This window comes from Capsicum annuum, chromosome 10 (genome assembly GCF_002878395.1).
Source record: "Capsicum annuum cultivar UCD-10X-F1 chromosome 10, UCD10Xv1.1, whole genome shotgun sequence".
In the NCBI taxonomy this organism is placed as follows: Eukaryota; Viridiplantae; Streptophyta; class Magnoliopsida; order Solanales; family Solanaceae; genus Capsicum; species Capsicum annuum.
Window position 1 is genome coordinate 103,837,920 of NC_061120.1, and position 24,161 is coordinate 103,862,080.

Here is a 24,161-nt window from a genome sequence, read left to right on the forward strand (position 1 = left end):
CATTCTCAACATGGATTGACTTGTTCTTGCTATGTTCAGTTCCAATTTCTAAATGAACTTATCTTAGAGTGGCAGGGTAGTACTTTATCTTTCAGGGTTCAACGTATTTCCTAACTTCGGGCAAGGAGAATGATATCTAAGGGATGTGTTTATCATCTCATGCATATTAAGGATTCCATCTCTGAATCTCCCAGTCTTGAATCAGTCCCAGTAGTTAATAAATATTCTGATGTCTTTCCCGAAGATCTTCCAGGCATTCCTTCTAAAAAGGAAATAGATTTTGGCATAGACCTTCTCCCAGATACTCAGCCTATCTCTATTCTGCCATATAGAATGGCACCATCAGAGCTTAAGAAACTAAAAGATTAGTTGAAGGATTTCTCAGATAAGGGATTCATCAGGCCAAGTGTATCCCCATGGGGTGCACCAGTCTTATTCGTGCGCAAGAAAGATGATTCTCTCAGAATGTGCATCGATTATCGTCAGCTCAACAAAGTTATGATCAAGAACAGGTATCCACTTCCCATAATAGATGATCTGTTTGACCAATTTCATGGCGCCAGTTACTTATCCAAGATAGACCTTAGATCAGGCTATCATCAACTCAGAGTTAGAGAATGTGACATTTTGAAAATAGCTTTTCGTACTCGGTATGGTCACTTCAAATTTCTAGTCATGTCCCTTGGTCTTACCAATGCACCTACAGTTTTTATGGACTTGATGAACCGGGTATTCAAGAAGTACTTGGACATGTTCGTCATAGTCTTCATAGATGATATTCTGGTCTACTCTCACACAGAGCATGATCATTCAGACCATCTCAAAATTGTTCTACAGACTCTCAGAGATCATCATCTATTCACCAAGTTCAGCAAGTGTGAATTTTGGCTAAGATCAGTAGCATTTCTTGTCCACATTATCTCCTGTGGTAGCATTAAAGTAGATCCTCAGAAAACCAAAGTAGTAAGGAATTGGCCTCGCCCTGTCTCTCCATCAGATATCAGGAGTTTCTTGGGTTTGGTTGGCTATTACTGATGGTTTGTTGAGGGATTTTCTTCTATTGCATCTCCTATGTCTAGATTGACTCAGAAGAACATTAAGTTTCAGTGGTCAGATTTATGTGAGAAGAGTTTTCAGGAATTAAAGACTCGACTCACCTCAGCTCCAGTTCTAACCCTTCCAGATGGTTCAGATGGTTTCATGGTATATTTTGATGCATCCAGAGTAGGTTTAGGTTGTGTCCTCATGCAGCATGGTAAGGTCATAGCCTACACCTCATGACAGTTAAAGCCACATGAGAAGAATTATCCTACTCATGATCTCGAGTTAGCAGCCATAGTCTTTGCCTTAAAGATTTAGAGGCATTATATTTATGGAGTTTATGTAGACATCTTCACAGATCATAAGAGTCTCTAGTATGTCTTTTCTCAGAAAGATCTTAATCTTCGTCAGAAAAGGTGGTTAGAGCTCTTGAAGGATTATGACATAAGTGTCCTTTACCATCCGGGCAAGGCCAACATTGTGGCCGATGCTCTCAGTAAACTCTCCATGTGTAGGATTTCTCATGTTGAGGATAGCAAGAAGAAAATAGCTTAGGAATTCCATCAGCTTGCCAGACTAGGCATTCGCTTATTTGACTCTTCAGAGGGTGGTGTATGTGTTTAGAGTAGTTCAGAGTCATCTCTAGTTTTCAAGGTAAAAGTTAAGCAAGATAGGGATTTTAGCCTTTTTAATCTAAAAGAGTGAGTTCATAATCAAAAGGTTGAGGTTTTCTCCTAAGGCGGAGATGGTGTTTTTCGTTGTCAGGGTCGTTTGTGCGTTCCAGTGTAGATGACTTGAGGCGTGTAGATGACTTGAGGCAACGAATTCTTGCAGAAGTGCATGGTGTGCAATACTCTATTCATCCAGGGGCCACTAAGATGTACCGTGACTTACGGGAGATCTATTAGTGGAGTGGGATGAAAAGAGATATTGTAGAGTTTATGGCTAAGTGCTCTATATGTCAGCAGGTTAAGATAGAGCATCAGAAACCTCATGATTCCATACAGGAGGTCACCATTCCTACTTGGAAGTGGGAAGAAGTAAACATGGACTTTGTGATGGGCTTACCTTGCACTCGTCACCAGCATGATTCAGTTTGAGTCATTGTAGATAGAATGACTAAGTCAACTCATTTCCTTCCAATTCGTACTTCTTACTTAGTCGAGGATTATGCCGAACTCTACATCAAGGAGTTGGTCAGATTACATAGTGTTCCCTCATCTATTATCTCTGACAGAGGTACCCAGTTCACCTCTCACTTCTGGAAAGCATTCCAAAAAAGTCTTGGTACCCAAGTCCATCTCAGTACAGTATTTCATCCTCAGACAAATAGTCAAGAAGAAAGGACCATTCAGACTCTCGAAGATATGCTAAGGGCATGTGCAGTTGATTTCAAAGAAAGTTGGGATAACCACTTGCCTTTGGTTGAATTTACATACAATAATAGCTATCATTCCAGTATTCAGATGGCTCCATTTGAAGCTCTCTATAGTAGAAGGTGTAGTTATCTCCAATCTGTTGTTTCAAAGTTAGTGAGGCCTCAATCATAGGTCCTGACTTGGTATTCGACTCCTTAGAGAAAATTTAGTTGATCAGGGAGAGACTTCGGACTGCTCAGAGCTGACAAAAGTCTTATGCAGATATTCGTAGAAAAGATCTTGAGTTTGAGGTCAATAACTATGTCTATCTTAAGATCTCTCCCATAAGGGAGTGAAGAGGTTCGGCAAGAAAGGGAAACTCAGTCCTCGCTATGTCGGTCCTTTCAGAATTCTGAGTCGCTTTGACAAGGTATCTTACGAGCTCGAATTGCCTTCAGATCTCGCCTCAGTCTATTCAGTCTTCCATGTCTCTTTGCTCAAGAAGTGCATAGGTGACCCAACAGTTGTAGTCTCTATTCAGAGCATTGACATTCAGAACAGCCTCTCTTATGAAGAGATTCAAGTTGAAATATTAGACTATCAGACTCGTCGATTGAGGAACAAAGAAGTGCCTCTAGTCAAAGTTCTTTGGAAAAATCAGTCTCATGAGAAAGATACTTAGGAAATAGAAGCAGATATGCGTACCAAGTACCCTCACCTTTTCTCCACCAATTTAGATCAAGCTCAAGGTAACAGTCCTTCTTAAGCTTATTCAGTTTCATGTTTAGCATTCAGTGTAAACTTGCTATCTATTACCATTGCATACTCAGACATGCGTTCATGTGTCGGTATAGTATTTAATCATGCATCAGCTATGCATTCTTACCTTAAGAAACTCAGTTTATCAGATTGCTCAGTTAAGTATTCATGTATCAGTTATCCATGCATCAGTATACATGATTAGTATGCTATGTATAGTTTGTCAGTCATGAGATCATGTTCCAGCTATTCATGTTCAAATCATTGTTTCTCCTCCCAGTCAGCTTCATTCGAGGATGAATGTTCTCAAGGGGGAGATATTGTAATACCCGTGCCTTTTCCTAGCTAGAAATCATCTCAAAAATACAAGGACTTACTTTAAAATAAAAATTTGTTTTTGTACATGCAGTATTTTTGAGATTTTAACTTTTTATTACATGGGAAATTGAGTTGGCTTTCCAACGATACCAATTTTGTCTAAATCTGACATCAGAAGAAGGAGTTATGGACGTTTTACTCGGAACTATCATAATCGTCCAGGTGCGACGGCCCAGTTGGCAGACCATCAAACTAGTGACGGACCACCACTTGGACCGTCACGTCCAAGGTAGAAGGGCCCCATTCTGGTTAAGGCCTGATGGCCAAGTTGACGGACCGTCAACTTAGTGATAGACCACTACTTAGACCGTCAAAGTCATGCCAGTTGAACCACATTCTGGATAAGGTGTGATGGATGAGTTGATGGACCACCAGATATTTAACGAACCATCACTCATACCGTCAACCATTATCCTATGAAGCCCATTTCTGGTCCATGTCTGACGGGCTAAATGACAGTCCACCAATAGCCTGACGGACTGTCAGTCAGACCGTCACACACCACGTTCAGTTTATTTTTAGGTCATTTTAATAGGGGTATTTTGGTAACTTACCACTCGTCTATATAAACCCAATTACACCCGATTTCAGCCACTTTTCATCATTCTTTCACTACAAACAACTAGGGTTTCTCCCTAAATTAAATCTTCAAGACCAAGACTCAATCTTCTTCAAGAATCAAAGGATTTCAAATCCTTCCAGTTCAAAAACACTAAGAACCTTGAGTCAGGTATGCGTAGTGTTCATCTATGGACCCCTTTCGTTCATAGAGTTCAAGAACAATGCTTTTAAATGAGAAACTTTGATTTCCTTGTTGCTATGTGATGTTTTTCATGTCAATGACTATTGTTTAAACTTCAGACTATTATTTTAAGATAATTTCCATGAAGTATGCATGTTTGTGGTTAAAACCCATGAAATTGGGTGGTTTAAGATAATTAACATTTGTTAAGAAAACCTATGCCCAAGGTGTGCATGCAAGGTGTTTGTTATAATGCCTAGGATGCTAGAAGTCCATATTTATATGATTTTATGATACCTAAATGTCAAGTCCATATTAGCTATACACTCAATATGAATTCTACGCTATTTATATATTGCTATTGTTGTGGTGTGAAGCTGTGTGATAATGGAATTATAGAACATATACAGGAAATGTATCCATGTTTTCCCTACCATGTTTGAGATGTTGAATATACTCATGAAGTACACTATCCTTTACTTATGATATTATGAATTATGGACTTAAATCTTGTGATCAAGTCATGTCATGTGTGTCAGTTTCCTTCTATTGAGTCCTGGGGGTATTTGTATCCGAAACTATAGCTGTGTGCCTAAAGCAATGTCATGTTGTCATGATATCTTCAGTCAAGCCACATTCCATAGAATTCATTCAGTCATGTGACTCAGGAAACCTCATAAACCTCATGATCTCAGTCAGTTAACAGTATTATTCCGTCAGTCAACGAAAATTCAGTGAACCTTGTTCATGTATAGTCAGTTAAGTCATGTTAAGTCTCTTCAGATAGGAGTAGTAGTTAGCACCGACCAACCCAAGGATGGGAACTCACCTGCTTTAGATGAAGGTATGATTCCTAGAAGCAATCCTTGCATTTTCAGAACTATGTTGCCAGTATAGGTTAAGACATCAACATTGCCAGCTTGAGGGTTGATGGGGTGGAAATCCACGTTCTCTTTTGAGGACACTGCCAGATTTGAGGGTCACTCACAATATGTCTTTACTCGTGGTATGGTATTGACACCCTTCTAATCAGGGCAGCGATTGGGCCCCAGTTCAGCTACTTTAGCATACATGGGGTATGTCTGTTAAAAAACTACCTCCCACAGTTTAAGACTCACTCTCAGTAAAAGAACTCAGACAGTTCTTCAAATATCCGTATACCAGGACTATTAGGTACAGTTAAATCTCAGTTATAGTATGGAACTTAGACAGTTCCATCAGATTCAGGACTGTCAGATACAGTCCCTCGTGCTATCAGAACTACATTTTTTAGCTATATATTAACGTATAGATTTAGCTATCACGTACTCACGATCTCAGTTACTATGTATGTATGTTTGCACTTTTATGTTAATATCAGTCAGTCAGTTACCATTATTCATGCATGTAAACCCTTCGAATTAGCCTACCTCACTCGTATACTCAGTACTCCAGTTGTACTAATGCATTTGCGCTAAGGTTCTTTCTTTTCATGTTACACCATTGGTTCGGAGACACGAGTTCCAGACCAGCAGTAGCAGTCGTATTCAGCACACAGAGTTGCAATGAGTCCTCTTCATTTGAGGATGATATTACTTGATTAATTCATTTATTAATTCAGTTAGTTTTCAGTTTACGGAGTTAGTTGGAGACATGTTCCTTCAACTCCTTATTCAGACAGTACTTAAAGGTTTTCAGATTTAGTTGTTTTGGGTATATACTACCCACGTGGATTTTATGTTTTGACAGTTTCTTTATTCAGTTGAACCTTATGGCCTATGTTCATGTTGTCCGCATTTTAAAAGTATTTTATGTAGTGTACAGGAACAAATATCAGTCATGGGTTAGCTTGTAGTCCTTCGGGATCATAAGCACCGTGTAGCATTCTGGTTCAGAAAATCAGAGCATTACAGGTATGCACTTGCATGCCCAAAACCACCTCACTAGACACTAAATCACAAAAATTTTAAGTTCAAGAAAGTGTTGAGAGTAGCAAAGTCACCTCGGGTAAGGCTTGGGTAGTCCACTTTTTTTGGAGCTCTTTGTCAAGGGAGTCTCTAGTTTATTCCTTATGCTTTCAGGTGGAACTTCTTTTGGATCCTTATTGGTTAACATTTTATATTGTACATGCACATAAGAAGAATCAAAGCTAGGCAAAATGATAGCCTTTTGGTTAGGAAGTATCAAGGCGCATTTGTGGGCAAGTCCCACAATCAAATTTGTTTTTCCCTTTTCACGCTCACATTCCAAGACCTTTCCTTCCCTTTCCTTCTTTCTTTTCTCATATTCTTTTTGTACCACACCATTCATTTCCTCTTCATATTGAGGCTCAGCCTCACCTTTCATGGGTTTTAGATCTTCCTTTTTTTCTACTTGGATGGAGGGAATTTAGTTTAGGGAAGTTTGGAGAGAGGGAACCAGATTTGGTTGATGATAGGTTTGGATTTGTGGCATGGGGCTTTGTAAAGTGTAAGGTCTTTGGTCAAGTGGATTTTAGACTTGGTAGTTTGAATTTTGTGAAGGTGTTGGTGGACATAGTATATCAACCCCAGCTTTAATTCTAATTATGTCACCCCTCATTAATCCCATATAACCCTTCATGTCTCTCCTCATAGCATCTATACCACTCCTCAAAGCAATACGATTGTCCTCTATTTTTTGGGAAAAGGCCTCAAACCAAGCCATCAAGGTTCCAATAGCATCATTTCCCAAAGGTTGGGAAGTAATACCTTCGGATTCCATTACAATTATACCTAACAAAAGCAAAAAAAAAAACAGTAAAGGTAACACATACAAAATGAACAAACAAATTAGTTCAAAAAGCCTCACCATACCCTAACTCAACCTCACCTCACACTTGGCTTCACAAGTGTTGGATATCTGGCAATACTTGGCAAGTTACTTGAGTGGTGAGAAGCTTTGGTCCGGAATCGATCTTTGTTTGGAATGACTCAAATAAAGTGATGTACGAACTTGAACCAATAAAACACTACGAATTAAAAATAATAAAAGCATAAAGGAAATGTATACACGAAACAAGGAACTCTAGACAAATTATCAAACTAGTAGGTAATTACTAGTTTGATAATTAGTGGTAGAATCAACACAAAAGCAACTAGAAACTTATAAATCTAATTTAGAACTCAATTTGGTTGTTTATATAGTGATGACATGGCAGCTTGTGATTGGACGTCACTTTTTCAAAATTTTCAACTCTCAAACTGTTGTCTCGGGCAAACAACACTTAGGGAAGGAACAGAATTTGTTTGGACGGAAAAATATTCAAGTTTGAAGCCTTTTCAAGCTTCAAAATGGATTAGAAATGAATTGGTCCCTCGTTGTACTTGCAATTGTACTTGAAGATTCCTTTTGTCTTTATTGTTTTCTTCTTTTGGCAAGACTAGGAAGCTTCTTGGAAATTTCCTTAAACAACTAGTATACTCTCTTTCCTCCCTTTTCAAGATCAAACAATAACTTTTGAATATTCTTCTCCAACAAGATACGAATATTGAGGAAGAAAAATATGAATATTCAAGAGTTGACCAAGGTTTGACCACTAGGCAAATGAACCCCGAATTTAATTTTTCCTTTAGATCTAGGTTCATTTTCCCAATACAAGCACAACCAACACAAAATCATCCACAAATCACGTCACCAGCACAAACCCAAAATGGATCTCACCTCCAAAAGCTTCAAACAAGTCACAACAATGGTGGATCTAGCTAAAAAACAACCAAATCTTGTTCGAAATGTAGATTTAGACCCCCTATGTTCTAGGGAACAAGAATCTAGCACTTGAAACCAATAAACAACATAAAAACATGTATATCTAAGATTTAAAAATCTGCCAAAACACAAAAACGGGTTTACAACTTTTTTTGTGAGATTTTTGACTTTCTACACTCTTTTTTGTTGAGATTTTCTTAGATCCAAGACTTAGAGTTGTGGATACAACTCTAATACATGGATATTTATACCAAATGATAGCCTAAAGGAAGGCAACACGAAATAGACAGTTAAAAGGCAAAAATCAGCAAGCACACAGAGAAAACAACACACTAGAAAGGGGATGAAGAAGAAGTTTGCATAAAAAGTAAACATAGGTAGAAAGACCCTTACTTCTATCAAATTAATAGCACAATAAGGTGTCTCAAACCTTCAAACAAACCTTACCAATAGAAGCTCAAACCTTCCTCTTAGGTGGACCAAAGGACTCACACTTCCTCAATCACACCTTTCTTGCAAAATAACCCAATACAAGTGAAAACCAATTTCAATTGCATTCAAGGTTAAAATTTTGGTTTTCCTATCTTAAGGAGAAGAGAAATACTACAATCTAACACTAAGATTACAATCTAAAAAGTACACTAAGAACTACACTCTAAAGATTAATCTTTCAATATTCATCAAAGCTAATGAGAATGGAAGCTAAAATGTCTATTTATACTATCATATAACAATTCACAAAAATGGTCTTAATGAGGGCTAGGCAAATGGGCGCCTCTTGAGTTTTGAAATATAAGGTATAAAGTCAACTTTGCCCTTCACTTGAGGCGCCTCTTGAGTGTATAAGTCCCTCATCTTTTTATCTCTTGACCAAGGCTTCAAAATATTCCAAAAACGTCTTCGATTGCTTGCCAATTCCGATGCTTGAACCTTGGACAATAGCTTGTACTATTGTTTCTCATTTTTCTTGTATTAATCTATCTATCCCTTTTGTTTGATGTAATCATTTCTTTATTTATTGTTGTAATCGCGGGACCTTGTTGTTACTGTGGAATCCAAAACTTGTGTCTTGTGTTCATCTTGTTCATCCTATTATTGTTGTTGTTTTAGTGTTATATACACCATTGTATCTTGTATTCTTCTTGTTGGTAGCGAATTCGAGTGTGGTCATCAAAAGGGTCCTCAGTTCTTTGAACTTGTGGACTGATTTTGGTGTTTGTTTTGTGCTTCCTTATTTGTATCGTATCATTGGTATCAGATCATGACTTGATATTGTTCCCATAAGATCGATCTTAGACTTTTTAATTGAAAATTTAAAAAAAATTGTTGAAAAATTAAAAATTCTAGAAAAATAGCAATCTGCCCGTGCTATGTTCTTAGCCGAAAATTGTGTTCTTGTAGAGTTCTTGGCCGAGATTTGCTCTTGATTATAGGTCTAGGATTATTTTAATTGTCTTTTGTTTTTTTAGTTTTAGTGTTGCTCTTCACTAACACTTTTGAGTCGATCTTAGTTTGAGCTTGAATTGTTGATCTTATTTATGTGGACATAACTTGACCGATTTGTTGTTGAACATTATGAGGTGGACTGTTTTGGCCCTGTGGTTTCTCCTTGATGTTCTAAGCTTTACCACGTGATATTATTTTTTATTGATGGCTTAAGAACATTTTGTTGAGTTGTAGTAGTCTTGGCCGTGAGTTGAAAACATTGTTGTTTGGATTTGGGAGTTGGCTGCTGAAATTATTGTTGGTTGTTCTTAGAATCGTTGTTGTTGTCCTTGGTGAATTTGTTATTGTTCTTCATGTTCATCACCACCTTCATATATTGTTAAAAATAAAGTGAACATTAGATCTTTAAAGGTGAAGGGAAAAAAATGAAGCTTTTTTAGTCTTGAAAGACTTACTATCACTCGCTAACTAGTCAATCACATCTAAACCACTTTCCAACAACTTTCCATGATTCAAGGATCCATGTTTTAAAGAGTACAAAAGAAAGTCAATGTCTTGAAACTTGAATTTGAAAAAGGCTCTAAGACTTGTTTAAATTTCCCTCCTTAAACAAATTCCACAAATTCCTAAATTGTAAATTGGCCAAAGGACTTGAAATTGGACAACAAAAATTATTAGAAACCACAACCAATATGTGGCTGCCACATCAACATTGTTTCTATTCACATAATAATTTGGCTCAAAATTTTTATTTCTTAGTTTCACTTTATTGTTCCTTAGTTTCATTTGTTGGTTCAAACACTAATTAACAAGCTAGTAATCTCCTACTAGATTGTAAGTTAGTTGTAGAGTCTATTTATTCATGTTAACTTTTGTTGTGTGTTTTTTTCATTTTAGAATCATTGTTAGTTCATCGAATTTGATCCTATAATATTTCGTTTGAGTTTCAAAAAAAAATCTATTTTGGGCAAGAGTAGACTTGATCCTCAATCACTCATGAAGTAAAGCTGACTTTCAACACTTATAAAACCAAGTGTGAGGTAAACCCAAGAGTGACAGTGTGGTGAGGTACTTTTGAGCTAACAAGTTTGTTTGTTTATTTTGTTTTTATCTTCCTTTAGGTACCATGGCTGCCAATAACCTCGATTCCAAATTTGATCGCATCCATGACAATCTTGAAGATATGAAATGGCACATTTAAAGGCTACGCCAATTGCTACCTAAACTTTTCCCACCAAATCCAATTCCTCATGTCCAAACACCTTGTGATAAGAGTGTCCCAAAGGAAGAAATGGGCTTCCATATCCCACACCAAGGTTATGACCATAGCTCATGTGAGCTATGAGGTAAAAATGTTATCCCCTACACTTCTATAAGCTTAGAATGTTGTGATGTGACTAGTAGTGGCCAATTGGATATAGTTGCGGATTTACCTAGAGTAGAGGTGTTTGAGTCTCCCTATGGTGATAATCTTGGTGATGTTATGTCACGTGAGGACCAAAATGTTGTTGTAAGTATGCAAGCAATTGTTGCTCCTTTAGATGACGGAATTAATCCTTCTTGTAAGAATGATTTATGTCTATCTAGTGCTAGCCCTTATAACTTGAACAAGGTTCCATTACCAATTTACAAGAGTACTCACACACTAGTGGAGCCTTGTGAAAACCAAGGTGAGTCTACATTGGTATACGTGTTACCAACAACTAGTGAGGGCGTGCAAAATGATCAATCGGGTGAAATGACCTTGATTTATTTGAAAGTATAGGAAACCCGAATTGTGATTGTACTTGTGAAAATGGTTTTATTTGTAACCCCTTGGATTCCCATGATGGTGAGAATCTACGCGTGGGTTACCCTTTTGAAATAGAGTATGACCAAAACCCATGCCCATGGCTACTTCTCCCATTTGATCCCGGTGCCATCTTAGAGTATGGTAGGAGTAGTCTCGGCCTTTGTTCTTTATTTCTTGAGTGTGATCCCTTTGCTGACCATGATAGTTTATTCCTATGTAGGGACTACACTCTTCAAAGAGAAAGCATTTCATGCCTAGAAATACTATCTACTCCTTCTTCATGTGTTTCCTATGTTGAGCATACTAATGACGATGAAATTGAAATTAGTAAGTACTTACATGAGGACACCCTAGTTGGAGTTAACTTGTGTGGCACATTTCTCCACCCTCTTTGTGCTCATGATACTTTCTAAAGTGATATAGAAGTTATGCCTAATTTTGAGGATGGCACCATAGTGGAAAGTAGGAGTGGCCAAGATCTATGCCCTTGGTTACGACTACCACTAAATCCCAGCGCCAACTTAGGATGGGAAAGGATTATTCTCGGTTTAGGGTCATTTTGTTTTGATGTTTATCCGAGCCACTTCCTTTGTACTATTTGTACTAGTCTTTCTATGTTTAATACAAAGGGCCCATGGATATACTTCAAATTTGTTCCTTCTTATCATGGCATATTGATGTGTTTATTTTGCTAACCCTTACCCTCATGTCATGAGGATGTGTGCTTGTTTGTCTTTTCTTGATTTGCAAGGTATGAATTGAGGCCGAATCCTTTTCAAGAAGGGGAGGATGATACAAGTACAATCACGAGATGGACTTATGAGGGTATATGTTGATATAATGCCCCAAATCTGTTACTCAGAATGCTACACGGTGGTCATAATCCTGAAGGACCACAAGCTAACCCATGATTGATATCTGTAACTAAGCACTGAATAATAATAATAATAATAATAATAATATCGTAAATACGGAAACTTGAACTGAAAGGCCATAAGGTTTAATACTGATACATAACTGAAAGTATGGTATAACAATACCAAAACAACTAAAATAACTGTCTGAACATGCTATAGTCTGAAAGCCTCTAGAACAGACTGAACTGTCTGAATAAGGAGTTGATGGGATATCTCCCCAACTAACTCCAACTTCTGAAATAAACCAAGTAATGAAATAATAAAGAAATGATCATGTCCTCAAAGGATGAGGACTCACTGCTGACTCTGACTGCTGAGACTGGAATGGTACTGATGCTCTGGAGCGTGTGCTTCTGAACCTATGGTGTAAAACACCATAGCACAAATGCATCAGTACGATTGAATGTTCTGGTATGCATGTGAGGTAGGCTGAATGCAATGGTTCGTATTCATGAATAATACTAGCTGACTGAATTACATGGACATGATAATACATGCATAAATACATAACTGTAACTGAAATCGTCATAAAACTGACTCATGAATTTTGATGACGTGGATTTAATGATATCTGAGTACTAATACTGGATACTGAATATCTAAGTCCATTAATGATAAAAATTACGGAGTTAATTGGTAATTGATATCTGAGGTTACTGGTACTATATTACTGATAACTAATAAAGGAGTATACTGATACTGAAAAACTATCTAAGTTCTTTACCTGATATGAGATAAACAAGGAAGACATGGAATCAAACACCAAAACAGTCCACAAGTCAAGAAATTGAGGACTATCTTGGTGACCACACTCAAATAAGCTAGTGATAACAATAATGGAGAGCCTATCAAGTGTTAAACACAATAATCAGCCAGCCCCAAACTAATATTAACAATAATACATGAAGCACAAGATAAACATAACAATGTGAAGAACAACAACAAGACAAACGGATACCAAACCGTGACAAGATTACAAAAATGTAAATGATAGAAAGGTAGACATACACTACTACAAAGTCTAAGAACCTAATGTGTTCTAAAACACAAAGACCCTTAACAATGAAAGTATCAAAACCTACACTCTTCAAATAACACAAGAGGGAACTCAATCCTTCAAGCATCCAAGGTTCCAAGCAAACAAACAACAAGAGTGAATTCACACTCTAATTGTGACCTAGTTTCGGCCAAGCTCCTTTTGGGAGAGAACTTGTGTGTTTCAGACAGAGATACAATATGCAATATCCTAAAAACTGAAAACTAAAACCCTAGAATGTTCCTTTTTATAGTATATTACATAATAGGAGTTAAAAGGACAAAAAGGCCCCTCAATGATGGGACGCCCCTCTAGTGCATGTATTGGGATGCTTTGGTGTGTATTTAGGTCCTATTTTACTTAATTTTGTATGAACCAAGCCTTGGGCCCAATACACACTCTTTAAATCCATCTATGTGATCGGACTTGTATCATTACTGGACTGGGTAACTATATCTAACAATCCTAAATCTGAAGGACTATTTGAGTTCTAGACTAAACTAGATAACTATATCTGATAGTCCTAATTCTGATAGAACTAGCTGAGTTTCATACTAAGCTGAGCGACTGTATCTTACAGTCCTGATATCTATAGAACTGAACTAAGTTCTATTACTGAGACTGAATCTAAAACTGATACTATAGGCGGTAATCGTCTAATTGACATGCCCCAAAATTAAACTAGAGGGGTTCAACTTATATCCCCAGTTGGAAGGGTGTAGTACCATGCCATGGGTAAAGATAAGTTGTGAGTAAACCCTATCTGACAAGGAGCTCTTCCATCAACCCCTCCTAGTAGGAAAACTCAAATGAGGTGTATAATCCCTAAACTCATAAGATATATCTCAACCTATGCTATTTACGTAATTATAGAATGCAAGGATTTCTTTTAAGGATTACACCCTCTACTGACTGACAGGTAAGCCCTTATTCTTGGGTTCACTCAGTGTTGAATCCTACTCCAAACTGAAGAGACATTGGACTAATTTAAACTAAACTAAACTGTTACTGAACGTATTGTTTAACTGATTGGAACTGAGTTCACCAAAATCTATTGACTAACAAAATACTACTAAGATGTGATAACTGATTGAGATTACAAAGATTACTAAAATTTACTGAGGTTTCCAAGTAGGACTGGACTGGTAGATATTGAATTTACTGAGTTTTCCTGAGTTATATAACTGACTGAATTCTACTGATCATGGCTTAACTGAGAGTATCTTGACAATTGACACTGACTCTAGGCACACAACTAGATTGTTGGGTACAAGTACCCCCAGAACTCGATAGCATGAAACTGACAGGATATGATACTTCTTGAACACATGACCAATATCAATGTAACACCCTAATTTTTTTGAACCAGAATGCTACACGGTGCTCATGATCCCGAAGGACCACAAGCTAACCCATGACTGATATATGTCCCTGTATATTACATAATATAATATAAAGATAGAAAAACATATACTGAATGGCTATAAGGTTCAAATCTAAATAATACAAAATGTCCAATAAAAATAATGTTTGAAAATGGTATATCAATACCAAAATAAAACTGAAATATCTGTCTGACATGTTGTAGTCTGAAATCCTCTAAACTGTCTGAATAAGGAGTTGATAGAACATGTCTCCAACTAACTTTATCTAACAAATAAAATAAATTAAAATGATAAATGAAGTAATAATCATATTATCCTTGAATGAGAAGGACTCACTGCAACTCTGAACGCTAGAATACTACTATTGATCTGGAGCTCGCATCTCAGAACCTATGGTGTAGAATAAAAAAAACACCATAACGCAAATGCGTCAGTACGTCTGAATATACTGAGTATGCAGGTGAGGTAGACTAAATATAAAGGGTTTACAATATGAATAATGTTGACTGATATAAATGTGAAAATACATACATATATACGTAACTGTAACTAAACTCATGGAGATACTAGCTACTGAGTCTGAATGCTGATAACATGAGTTTACTGATACTAAGATACTGAAAGACTGAGTTTACTGATGTCGATATGTGAATCACTAAAAAGTGAGGAACTGATACTGTATTGCTGAATACTGAAGGATTTAAACTATATTACTGATACATGAATAACTATTTTTGATAGTTTTGATTATGAAGAACTAGCCTGATTGACTGTATCTAGCAATCTAATTATAAAGAAAAATTTGATTAACTGTATTTGACAGCCATGACTATGAAGAATTGATATACTTGACTGTATCTGACAGACATAACAATGAATATTAGTAGTATGAGTTTAGTGATATTTAATATAACTGACAGATGATTTCTGATAGCTGATATAGCTAATAACATGAGTTTTCACAACTGATGTAACTAATAACATGAGTTACTATATCTGATACCCCTGCTACTAAATGTTGATAACATAGATGACTGTATCTACTAGTCTTGAATCTAATGGAACTATCTGAGTCCCGTACTATATCTGAGTTAACTGTACCTGACATTCCTGATATATTGAAATCTAAAGAACTATCTGAGTTCTTTACTGAGACTGGGTGACTGTAGCTGACAGTCCTGAAATTTGTAACTAAAACTGTGGGAGGTAGTTGTTTAATCGACATGCCCTAATAACGCATATAGCTAAGTTGGCATCCAATCTCTACCCCGACTGGAGGGGTGTTAATACCGCGTTACTGGTAAGGACAGCTGTGAGAACCCTATACTGGCAGGTACTCAAAATAAAAATGGTGGGAACCCTTAACAGATAGGTTAAGCTACTTTGTCAACCCTAAACTGATAGGTAGATGTCTTAACCTATGATGGCTATGTAGCTCTAGAACAAAAAGATTGCTTCTAAGAACCGCACCTTAAACTAGAAGGTAAGTTCCCATCCATGGGTTCACTTAGTGCTAACTTCTACTCTCATCTGAAGAGACTAAACATGAATAACTAACTGTACTGATTAACTGAACTGAACTGATTTTGAGTTTACTGAGTTCTGTAGCTGACGGAATAATACTGATATCTAATAGCTAACTGAGTTCATGATGTTACTAATCTTACTAAGTACTGATTTTATGAGATTTCTGAGAGTACTGAATTATAGGGATTTCTGAAGTTACTGGGTACTGAGATTTCTAAGATTATCTGAGATTAACTGAGTACTAAGATTTCTTACCTACTGAGATTACTGAACTACTTTGATTGGTGAGATTTCTAAGTTTTCCTGAGTCACATGACTGACTGAATTCTGTAGATCTTGGCTTGACTGAGTATCGTGATAACATGACATAGCTCTAGGCACACAGCTATATTTTTTGAGTACAAGTACCCCCAGGACTCGATGGAAGGAAACTGACACAACTTGACTTTCTTGAGTACATGACCATCAATAACAATCCATAATACATGAGTGAGGGATTTTATGAAGTACATGGTCATCATAATATCTAACATGAATAGGAATGCTTATAATCAAGTCATAAATATCATATTCTAATATCATGGGCATTCCGACAACATATAATATTCATAACAATGGCATGGAAACTATTTAACCTTAAGGGAATGGAAAACACGTAACATTTAGTTCATATTGTAATAATTTGGGGATAACTCATGTGATACTTCAAAATCATGATCTTGTTCATAGCATGGAAGACATATAGACACACTATAAATCCATTCCCTAATCATCATGTACATTCCATTAACACATATATTGAACAACAATGGCAAGTGAGCTCTTTGAACATAATAGACTAGCATGAATTTATCATATAGTTCACCTCTAAGTTATAATACATGATTTTTATCATTCTAGGCATTTTAGCAAACACCTTACATGCGTAATTTTGGGCATAGGTATACTTATCAACATAGTATTCTTACTCCATCCTAAATTCATGGGTTTCAACTATCATAGTCACATGTTTCATAAAAACAAATAAAAATACAACCTTGAAACTCAAACCATAATCATCAACATGAATATAATCATAAAAATCATGAAAATCATAATTTACTATTTAAAAGTTGATTCTTGAGCTCCACGGATGAAAGGAATTCGTGGATGAACACTACACATACCTTATTTCTCAATTTCATGAAGATTGATGGAGAGAATTGCTTGAGCTTGAATATTTTATGAAAAACCTAACTTGTGTTCTTGAGAGGATTTTGAGAGAAAGAATATGTTTTGTTGAAATAAGGGCTTAATTCCGTGTTTAGGCATTATATAGGGGCAGAAAAAGGACCATCTTTGCCCCAAAAATGGACTTTTAAGTCACCTGGACACCCACATGTGTGGTGCACACTTTATAGCACACCTTTGGGTGTGCTTCACACATCTTATCACATATATTAGGGTGTGCGTCTCACTCCTTATTGCAAACCTTAGGTTGTGCGTCGCACATCTTATGTCAGGCAATATACTCTACTTTTTGCTCGGGCGTTGGATTTTTGTGAAATTAGTATCATTGGACATATAATCAAAGTGATTTCATTTGATATATAGTAGGCCCTCTAATTCAATATATACAAGGAGTTATGATTGATTGAAGTTGACCCAAGTTTTGACGTTTACTAAAACTTGAACGATAGAAAAGCTTTCAACTTGAACTTGAGTTAGGGAACCTCTGTGATCTAAATTCATGCTCAGATAGATCCCTACACTACATAAATGATTAACACACTAAATTTACATAAGGTTCGAGGCTTTTGAAATATCTACGCATAGGAATGACGGACTTTTATTCTAGTCCAAAATATGGGATATTACAATATCTCCCCCTTGGGAACATTCATCCTCAAATAAGACTAACTGATAGGGGAAAAAGACAAATGATGTGACTACTGAGCATGAACGACTGAACATGATTTCATGGCTGACATGACTGAAAATTGAGCATATCATACTATACATGCATATCTGATGTATGGGTAACTGATTTATAAGTGTAGGACTGAGTATTCTGATAAACTGAGTTTCTCAAACTAAGAATGCATATCTGATGCATAACTGATAAGTTGAATCCATGCATATCTGATGTATGATTATATGACTGACATGATACGTGAATGCATGACTGAAAGTACTAGTAAGTTGATCACACATATCTGATGCAAGAATACATGACTGAACTGGCTCATGATCGTGCAATGGTAAAGATATCAAGTTTGAACTAAAAACTGAGCATGGGACTAAATACCAAGTTTGGTACTGAAATCTAAACATGAGAATGAGTATGCTCAAAGAAGAATGCTACCATGAACTGAAAATATTGATGAGTCTGAAATTGATTAGTCAATATGCATGAGTAGAAACATAAGAATATAACTAAGTATGGAACATGATACATGAACTGAATTGAGTCTGTAATGCGTGACATGGATAGAGTATCGTATCATGGCTAAACTGAGCCATTGAGTACATGGCTTACTGTTGAGTTCAAATATAGAGGACCCCTACTCCAGACTGGATTTATCAAAGAAAATGACATGTTTTAATCATGGAAGTTTAGGGGCTATCATGTATCTTCCCCTTGGGACACTAGGTCCCTTGAAGGATGCTGGACTGACCTTGCTAAGATGTTAAGGATGTTGAGGTGATGCACAAGGCACCTAGATACAAAATCGTGACTAATTATCTGAGATCTGAAACTGAAGTATGATGCACAAATGCATAGACATACTGAATTATCTGATTAATTGAGTAACTGGTAACTAAATGCTGGGTATGAAAGACTCAATTGTACTTAATATGAGTAGTTGGATTGATGCCATAAAGTATTATGCATGTGAAAAGGGGCTAACTGAGTAACATGAGGTAACTGATCATGGATTTCATGAAAGCTATACTGTCTGAAAATGCAGGACCAAGCATATTACATGATTTAGAAACATTCCATAGACTAAGGTATTAGAATACCTATAACTGAGTAGCTGATAACTGTATGCTATGGCAAGAAAGTCTAAAACTAAACTAAATTTCTAAGCTGAATACTGATCTGAAGCTGACACTATATCTTAAAACTGTAACTAGGATCCATACTGTAACTAAATACTGGATCCTAATAACTGGAACTGTAATTGAGATGGAAACCGAGTTATGATAGTCTCATAATGAAGTCTGACATAAGTCAAGGATTTGAATATACATTCATACTCTGAATTTTTTTCTAATTTTCTAAGTACTGCCTCTCGCTAGCCCTTTGCTTGCATACTAACAGGATATTCAAGACTATTTTCATATTTATGCCCTCATATAAAACATACATGCAACAATCTGCTGTTAACATAAAACATTAACTCTCTCCTATCTAAGTGACTGCTCACCACTACACTGTTCCACAAGGAAAGCTTATAAAGGGTTAAATCAGGAGAACCTGAAACATGAATGGATGCTGACTGAACTTGACACATGACTAAAATTTAAGGAATAAAATGTCAATAATATGGATTTACCAAAAAATTTTTGAACTGAGTATATACATGATATAGTCTGAATTTATCTGGTCAGTGGGGGCATAGCATGAGTCATGGAAACTGAGTATACTAGGGAGCATGATACGTGTACATGAGTTATGACTTGCATGACCTGAGCCTGGAATATTTGAGTTCATGGAACATGATTTGTAACACTGAGTGATCTAGAACTGAACTCCTTATATTGGGAACTGAAAGCACACATGATTCTATGGAGTGTGTATGAACATAAGCTGTATTCATGGAATTTGAGACATGAAGCATGCATAGGCATTATGCTGAATGAAGTACGAAGCTTTACGCTGAGATAAGGATGGGTCGAGAATCGTCTTCCCTAACTGTTTTTCTATACATACTGGCACTACTACTGAAATCTAAGAGCCTGACTTGGGTACTTGATCTACCATCTCCCCCTTGGATTTAAGCCATCATCATAAGTCTGTGAACACTAAACTAACCTTTGAACTGAACTGCAATAATCATCACATGCTTACACTCTGATTAGAATATGCTTGCCTTACAAAACACATCGCCTGCCCCTGTTTCCCTCATAGACTACTAATATCACATTCACACCTTCATGCTTAATTTCAAGTCAATAAACTTAAATTTCTAACGTATACTATTCAAGCCTACTGATTCATTCTGGTACAACTATCCCCATGAAAACATAGTCTGCTCAATTTGGATATTTTTACCCCAACTCTACTACTGCTAAACTCCTGGGTTCATGCTTCTTACTCTGGGTCATATTCTAATATAAGATTTTGAGAAGGGATCGGATCTGATGGCATATCTAAATCTGGGTTCGAGAATAAGTTCTCATAATCATGCATGAAATTTGTACAACTTTGGAACATAACTTAACTGATGGGATATAGTATGAGAAAGCCCTATCTTTAGGACTTGAGCTTCACTGTTTCCTTTACCTTGAAAATAAGGTAAAGTTGTCATGAGGGGAGTATGACGTGAATCTGCATGGGTTCCCTAGAGAACCTTGCTATAGCATGATCTGAGTCATGAAAAAAGGGAAACTGTTCCTAAAACATCTCATAGCCTCCTGCACATAAGTGTGGTGCACAACACACACATGTACAAGACTCTACTAGATGTCGCTTTTAGACTTCCTAGGACTCTATTGAACCTTAGGCTCTGATATCAAGTTTGTAACACCCCAATTTTTTTGAATCGGAATGCTATATAGTGCTCATGATCCCGAAGGACCATAACATAACCCATGACTAATATCTGTACCTGTATACTGCATAATATAACATAAAGATGCGAAAACAAGTACTGAATAGCCATAAGGTTCAAATCTAAATAATACAAAATGTCTGATAAAAATAATGTCAAAATAGTATATCAATACCAAAACAAAACTAAAATATCAGTCTGACATGCTATAGTCTGAAAGCCTCTAAACTGTCTGAATAAGGAGTTGATGGAACATGTCTCCAACTAACTCCATTTAACAACTAAAATAAACTAAAATGATAAATGAAGTAATAACTATATCGTCCTCGAATGAGAAGGACTCACTACAACTCTGAACACTGGAATGCTACTGCTGATCTAAAGCTCGCGTCTCTAAACCTATGGTGTAGAATAAAAGAAACACCATAGCATAAATGCATTAGTACATCTGAATAAATTGAGTATACAAGTGAGGTAGGCTAAATACAAAGATTTTACATGCATGAATAATGCTGACTGATATGAATATGAGAAAACATACATGCATACGTAACTGTAACTAAACTCGTGGAAATACTGACTACTGAGTCTGAATACTGACAACATGTGTTTACTAATACTGAGATACTAAAATATAATTTTACTAATATCAATATGTGAATCACTAATAAGTGAGGAACTGATACTATATTACTGAATACTGAAGGATTTAAAATATATTACTGATACATGAATAACTATTTCTGACAGTTTTAATTATAAAGAACTATCCTGATTAATTTTATCTGTCAATCTAATTATAAAGAATAAGTCTGATTGACTGTATCTGACAGCCATGAATATGAAGAACTAATATGCTTGACCATATCTGACAGTCATGAAAGTGAATACTGGTAGCATGAGTTTACTGATATTTAATATAACTAACAGATGAGTTCTAATAGCTGATAAGATGAGTTTTTACAACTGATGTAACTAATAACATGAGTTACTGTATCTGATAGCCCTGCTACTGAATGTTAATAACATGGATGACTGTATCTGACAATCTTGAATCTGATAGAACTAACTGAGTCCTGTACTATATTTGAGTTGACTGTATCTGACAGTCCTGATATACTGAAATCTGAAGAACTATCTGAGTTCTTTATAGATACTGGGTGACTGTAGTTGACAGTCCTGAAATCTATAACTGAAACTATTGGAGGTAGTTATTTAACTGACATGCCCTAATAACGTATATAGCTAAGTTGGGGTCCAATCTCTGCCCTTACTGGAGTGATGTCAATGTCGCGCCACTTGTAAGGACAGTTGTGAGAACCCTATACTAGCAGGTACTCAAAATGAGAATGGTGGGAACCCTAAACTAACAATTTAAGCCACCTCATCAATCCTAAACTGACAGGTAGATGTTCCAATCTATGCTGGCTACATAATTTTGGAACACAAGGATTGCTTCTAAGAATCGCACCCTAAACTGGCAGGTGAGTTCCCATCCTTGGGTTCACTCGTGCTAACTTCTACTCCCATCTGAAGAGACTAAACATGAATAACTAACTGTACTAATTTACTAAACTAAACTGATTTTGAGTTTACTGAGTTCTGTAGCTGACGGAATAACACTGATATCTTATAGCTAACTGAGTTCCTGAGATTACTGATCTTACTGAGTACTGAGTTCATGAGATTTCTGAGATTACTAAATTATAGGGATTTCTGAAGTTACTGGGTATTGAGATTTCTGAGATTATCTGAGATTAACTGAGTACTGAGATTTTTGAACTACTGAGATAACTGAACTACTGTGATTGCCGAGATTTCTAAGCTTTCCTGAGTCACATGACTGGTTAAATTCTGTCGATCTTGGCTTGACTGAGTATCATGATAATATGACATGGCTCTAGGAATACACCTATATTTTTTGGGTACAAGTACCCCCAGGACTCGATGGAAGGAAACTGACACAACTTGACTTTCTTGAGTACATGACCATCAATAACAATCCATAATACATGAGTGAGGGATTTCATGAAGTATATGGTCATCATAATATCTAACATGAATAGGAATGCTTATAATCAAGTCATAAATATCATATTTTAATATCATGGGCATTTCGACAACATATACTATTCATAATAATGGCATGGAAACTATTTAACCATAAGGGAATGGTAAACATGTAACATTTAGTTCATATTGTAATAATTTGGGGATAACTCATGTTATACTTTAAATTAATGATCTTGTTCATAGCATGGAAGACATATAGACACACTATAAATCCATTCCCCAATCATCATGTACATTTCATTAACACATATATTGCACAAGAATGACAAGTGAGCTCTTTGAACATAATAGACTAGCGTGAATTTATCATATAGTTCACCCCTAAGTTATAATACATGATTTTTATTATTCTAGGCATTTTAGCAAACACCTTACATGCATAATTTTGGGCATAGGTATACTTATCAATATAGCATTCTTACTCCATCCTAAATTCATGGGTTTCAACTATCATAGTCACATGTTTCATGGAAATACATACAAATACAACCTTGAAACTCAAACCATAATCATCAACATGAATATAATCATAACACATCATAAAAATCATAATTTACTATTTAAAAGTTGATTCTTGAGCTCCACGGATGAAAGGGATCCATGGATGAACACTACACATACCCTATTTCTCAGTTTTATAAAGATTGATGGAGAGAATTTCTTGACCTTGAATCCTATATGAAAACCCTAGCTTGTGTTATTGAGAAGATTTTGAGAGAAAGAATATGTTTTGGTGAAATAAGGGCTTAATTCCGTGTTTTGGCATTATATAGGGGAGGAAAAAGGATCATTTTTCCTCCAAAAATGGACTTTTAAGTCACTTGGACAGCCACATGTGCGGGCACACTTTATCTCACAAACTGGATTCATTACGAGGAAAGAGAGTGCATGTTTATGTCATGAAAGTTCAGGGGATTATAGTGTATCTCCTCTTTGAGACACTACATCCCTTGAAGAATATTAATTTTGTTGAGATACTGAAGAAAACTAGGGCAATGCATAAAGCACCTACAAACTGAATTATGACTGAACATCTGGGATATCAAACTACCTGGTTAGTCCATCTTAGAATGATCATATTCATGAAACTCTGGATAGTGTGACTAGATGGAAAGGTGGGAAACCACACCATCTAAACTTGTCTATCTGGCTGTTATACTAAATTACTGGTTGCTTAACTAACTTATGCTGGAAACTTCTACTCGACTGGAGCATTCCTATAAGACTCTTTCTATAGAGTTC

General features: G+C 36.3%; 1 pseudogene; it reads left to right on the forward strand.

Moving 5' to 3' along the window:
- The window catches only part of LOC107844299, a 58,912-nt pseudogene that overhangs the window by 12,677 nt on the left and 22,074 nt on the right, over window positions 1-24,161 (forward strand).